Source organism: Crocuta crocuta, unplaced genomic scaffold, assembly GCF_008692635.1.
Source record: "Crocuta crocuta isolate KB4526 unplaced genomic scaffold, BGI_CrCroc_1.0 scaffold840, whole genome shotgun sequence".
In the NCBI taxonomy this organism is placed as follows: Eukaryota; Metazoa; Chordata; class Mammalia; order Carnivora; family Hyaenidae; genus Crocuta; species Crocuta crocuta.
In genome coordinates, this window is record NW_027530523.1 from 54285 (window position 1) to 60156 (window position 5872).

Consider the following 5872-nt stretch of genomic DNA (forward strand, 5'->3'; position numbering starts at 1 on the left):
CTGAGAGGAAGGGTGTGCTTTTTAACAGCAGCTCATGGTTGGAAGAGCCCACTCCTAGGTATGGTGGACTCTGTCACCTGACATATGTAAGCATCACCTAGGCCAGTGGTTCTCACTGGGGGCAGGTGCAATGCTGCCCTTGGGCACATTTGGCAATGTCACAAGTCATTTTCGGTGGTCGTCACTGAGAGGAGGATTGCTATTGGAGTCGAGGAGAGAGGCCAGAAATGATAGCAGGCATGCACAGGTCAGCCCCCACAACAGACAGCCATCTGGCCTTGAATGGCAATGGTCCCAAGCTTATGGGCATTGATTGAGGAGGGCACTTGGGATGAGTGCTGGGTGTTGTATGTAAGTGATGAGTCACTGGGTTCTACTCCTGAAACTGTATGTTAGCTAACTTGAATTTAAAAAAAATAAATTAAAAACAAGTTCAATGTGCTTCTAAATTTTACATGTAATTTTTACCAGATTAAACTCATTTTGTACTAAAAAAAAGAGAGAGAGAGAAAGAAACTCTGATTCTGACACAGGCAATCATTTGCCAGAGCATAACTAACTACTAAAACTCCTTCTGTCTCTGAGACGTTTTTGATTTGGAGACAACACACTCAACTATTAAAATAACTTACTGTGGGGCACCTGGGTGGTTCAGTCGGTTGAGCGTCCGACTTCAGCTCAGGTTGTGATCTCACGCTTCGTGGGTTCGAGCCCCGCGTTGGGCTCTGTGCTGACAGCTAGCTCAGAGCCTGGAGCCTGTTTCAGATTCTGTGTCCCCCTNAGAGGGCAAGGAGCTTTCAAATAAAGATGAAAAATTTAAAGCAACAACAACAACAAAACACTTCTCTAGTAATAGTTGGTTGGATTTCTCCTTTTTCTCCACCCAGAGAGACTCTCCCATGTCAGTCTGCTCCCCCTCCAGAAGAGGAATTGTATATACTAAGTAATTTCGTTGAAAAAACTATATTGGATTCCTCCCTTATTGGGAAAGTGTTTTACATGTTTATCACAGAAAAGTTAGAAAAATGTACAAAAGCAAAGGCAGTAATCTACCACCACCATTACTTGGCATAGCCTGCCTATGCATAATATATTAAACAATTGGGCCCTATTCTACATCCCATGTGTTCTTCTACTTTACAACCTGTTTTTCATGCTGTGGAATTTCTAAGGGCTTTCCCAACTCCAATGTGCTATGACACCGAAATCTGAAGCATTTCCTTGGGAGTATGTGACACTATTTCCCGAAGGACAAACCCAGAAACCACAGGGTTTCCTTCTCTTCTGGGACAGCTAATAAATGTGAATGTTTCTACAAAGGTTCAAGCCAAGACTGCTGCTTCACCCAGCCTTGTCCTTCACAACTCTGTGGGGCAGAAACATCCACCCACAGACCATGTGGCTTTTACCTCTGTGAGTGTATCCTGAACCCTTCCAGGTCTCCATGTCTACCGGTAGCATTCTGTGATACCATCTCTTATCACTTGGATGTGCAACCACTTCCTAAGTGGTCTGCATTCCCGCGGCACTACAATCCAGTTCACGTGGTTCTGAAGATGATCTTTGAAAACCGCAAATCTGATGCCATTACTACGCACTGCACGCATCTCCCCCACCCTCAAATATTTCAATGTCTTCCCATTGAAATGAGGGCAAGCAGAAAACACTTTAACCTGGCCTTTGTGTATACGGTCCGTCTGTGGTTTGGGCCCTGTGGACCTGCTGCAACTCCTTGTCCCAGCTCCTACCTTGTCCCCATCCTTCCCTGATGCCTTTGACTGCTCCCGGTGGCATCGCACCCATACCCATTCTTAGCCTCAGGTCAGCTGTACTTTCACATTCATTTCTGTGACTATTTCCTCTGTTATCTATTTCCCCGGTAAGCTCCATGGGGGCATGGAGTGTCTGTTTTTGTGCCATGGTCTCCCCTTGCCTAGAACATAGTAACAGCCACGACAAATGTTTGCAGAATGGATGACTACGATCTTTATAATGGCAGCATTGTTGTCTATAACTTCCCTAAGCCTCCACTGCTGACTCTTAAGGTTGTTCAAGATTTGTTTCTCTGCAGAGCACAACACTGTGCAAACATCTTTATGCACTTGTGTAAGTATTAACGGACCTCTACAGAAATGGAAATTGTGGAATTGGAATTTCCAGGTCAAAGGCATGTGTAGAGGACACTTGTCACGATTTCAGCCACCAGCAGCATAAATGTCTTCCTCTGCCTGGGACGTTGACTGTGCCATTGCTTTGAGGTGGGGAGCAGAGTCCACTAGCCACTGTAGAGGCACCTAGACCCAGCTAAGCAGAAACCTCCATCCCAGAGTTTGTAACGCAGGAACCATGGCAATTCCATCTTGATGGCGGAAAGCAGTGGTGGCATGGCACAGGGCCAAGTTGTGGCTGCCAGTGTCTGGCAGTGGCAATGGCACTGTTGTTGCCAGTTTTTGTAGTAGGACTTCAGCTGCGGTCATGGCACCTTCCTGGTCACCTTTGTCCCTATCTGGGTCTGAGACTGTAACCTTCAGCCTTCCCTTGGGTTCCCTGGAACAACTCAATAAACTTAAAAAAAAAAAAAAAAAAAAAAAGAAAAANCAGGCAGGCAGGTAGGGCTCCTGACTGATGTAATGTGTGCATTCGACAGTCTGGGAGCTGATGCCAAACTGGCCTCCAAAGAGGTTGCACAAATTTACACTGTCATCAGCAGGGCACTCGGCACCTTGGTTGATACCTCTTTTCTAATTCCGTTCACTTTGCAAGAAGGGGACATTCCTTATTAATTTCTCTATGCTAAGCCTGTAAGCCAGTGTGTGGCACATTTTAAGCACTCCTGTTTGCTGAATGAGTGAGTGAGGGACTGCATGAATGAATGAAAAGAATTCTTTTTAAGAGTTTGACCAAAGGTGTCATCGCTAGAATCGGAGACTCACGGTTGGGAGGACGACCACAAAGCTCTTTATTCCAGGAGGAGAGCTGAAAGTCAGAGAAGGGAAGCTGCTCAGCCAAGAATTTGCAGCCAGCCAAGTGGAGCAGACCTCAGACCCAAGTCTACCACGTCTATTCTGCGGCTGCCTCCCTGTCCAGTTCCCCAGGGCCCTGCTGCCAGGGCTGCTGCCTGGGTAACATTCCTCTCCCTGGGTGTCCCCACTGAAGAGGGAGATTTCGGCTGAAATGATGTGCAAATGAGCCAACCAAAAGCTGTGAAGCTGCCAGAAGACCAACTTGTGAAAGGGGAAAGGCTGGTGCCACCCGTTTGGAAAATTGCCTTTGTTTGTTTAAATGTTTTTATTTATTTCTAGGAGAGAGAGAGAGAGAGACAGCGTGAGCAGGGGAGGGTCAGAGAGAGAGGGAGACACAGACTCTGAAACAGGCTCCAGGCTCTGAGCTGGCAGTCAGCACAGAGCCCGACGCGGGGCTCGAACCCACGAACCGCGAGATCATGACCTGAGCGAAAGTCGGACGCTTAACCGACTAAGCCACCCAGGCGCCCCAAATTCCCTTTGTTTGTAACCAGAAGGCACGAAGGTGTGTGTGTCTATGTGTGCATATGGATCAAGCGCTGGCCTCTCTGTGGCCATAGTTTTCATTTTCCTTTATTCTTTGTATTGCTTTCAAATCAAAGGGAGGCTGTGGCAGAGAACCTCTTGCTCCGAGCTACATTATATGAAAATGAACAAGGTTATTGGAGTCGTGTGTGTTTTCAATAACGGGTCGGTAGTGCCTCCCTTTCTTGGAAATGAAGAGAGACTGTTGCTAGTTGGAGGTATGAAGCAATGGGTGTGAGTGGGGGTCTTCATTCTGGTGCTTTTACCTTTCCCACTCCCCCCAGCTATCCACTTAAGCATAACCAACTGGTAGAATAAAAATCAATTCTGAGCCCAACTGCCTCTCATCTATTTAAAGCATTTTTTTGACGTTTTCATCACTACAGCTTGAGAGTTGACTATTCACAAAGCCAAGTCCGATTTGAAGAGAACATCTGTAAAATTGGGTCAGCAATGTTACACTGCCAAGCAAGATGAAATATAACCCTGGCTGGTCAGAGCTTCACAGCAGCAGGGAAGAGCTGTCTTGACGTGGCGCACTTGGATTTATGTCTTTGGGCTGTGATCTTTCCACACAGCCCAGACCGCTGGGCGGCCCAGGGACGCCTCAGTTTTCCACAGCTCAAGAGACCCGGCTCTTGTCCCTCGCCTCTTGGTGGAGTCAGCGTGCAGTTCCCGAAGTGACCACTGGAGGCCGCTGTGGCACCAAGAACGCGCGGAGGGCGCCCAGCTGGCGGAGGGGGCGTCTCCTAGGAGTAATGACTGTCACACTCACACGCCGCCCGCCGACTGTTCTCGAATTCTAGTCCAGGATTTAAAAGACACTGTTATGAATTAACGAGAATAAAAGACTCGGCAGATGAAGCGCGGGTCTCAGATCCCCTGGGGTTGTTTTCTAACTGCTTTCTAACTCATTTCCCCCCTCTGGGAATGGTTCTCATTTGCATCCCACAAGAGGCAGGCTTTCTATATGGCGAAGACGTCCTCCAAAAATGACACAAGAGGAAGAAATGTCGCGGCGGCAGCCTGTAGTATTTATCCCCACATACTTTTGCAAAGCAGGATATTACACTGTTTTCTCCATCCGCCAGTACTGGCGGCAGGTGTCAACCACCAAGGGGCTGCAGGAATAAGGCTGCCTGATCACATCCAGGACGCGCAGTTAAATATGAATTTCAGATGAACAATGAATAATTGCTCACTCTAGGTATGTCCTAGATATCGTGTGGGTCATACTTAAACAAAGATTTGTTGTTTATCGGAAATCCCAATTTAACTGGGCCTCCTGGGTTTTGATTTGCAAACCCTGGCCACCCTACACAGGAAGGGTGACTCGGGTTGGGTAGCAATGAGCTGCCTGAGGGAACTGGGAGACTCAGGGTGGTCAGGGCTGAAGCTGGGCACAAAGTCCTAATCCAAGGTGGGTGGTAATAAATGCCACATGTTCAGACAGAGAACAAATAGTCTCTTAGACCTGCCTGGCGGTTAGAGGCCTCAGAGGAAGGAATTTGCTCCTTAGAAGCAGCAAATGGAGGTAATGTTCTACTTTTCTCTTTTTGGTTACTGCCCTCGCCCTAACGCCTACACAGGCACACCAGCTTTGGGGGACTTTATTCCAGGCCCCACTGGGTGCATCCAGTGGTCACCATGTCCCAGCTTTGGGAGGCCCTGTCCACACAGGCTGCACTGACACAGGCCCCACCCCTGTGTGGTCTCCCCACAGAGAGATATAAAGGAGCCCGGGACTGCAGGTAAGACCGGCAGTAGATTTAACTCCGGGCAGCCAGAGAATGGGAGGCCAGCAAAGGCATGGGTGGCACATCAGACCTTTTGAATGTGGGGCTCCTGAGGTCCCAGTGCATTATTGCTGACCTCCTCTGACTCCTCACCAGGCTGTCCCACCTGGTTGGAGGTCTTCAGGACTCACTGGAGACATGCAATCCCCCAATTTCTATTTTCTGGTTTGGTGAATAAACCAGGTTTCCTGGGGAGCCCCCAATCTCTGGTTCTCTGGTCCCCACTTTTGAGTCTGCTTGGAACTTCAGGTGGCTCAGGGGAAACCTGAGCCTGGGTTGATCCCATTCTGCCATGTGAGAGCTGGACAACCTTGTGCAAGGCACTTACCCTCTCTGGACCTGTTTCCTCAGGAGAACATGGAGAGGCAGAGCTCCTCTCGCTCGGGGCTGGGAACCTTCAGTAAGCTGCTCCTAAGGCCATATCACACCCGGGCTGTGTCTGGCATCTGTCGTTTTCTCTTTTCCTAAACTCCATGAGGTGGAAAAGGCAGCACCCTCTTGAAAGTGATTAATCTGCACAACCCAGGC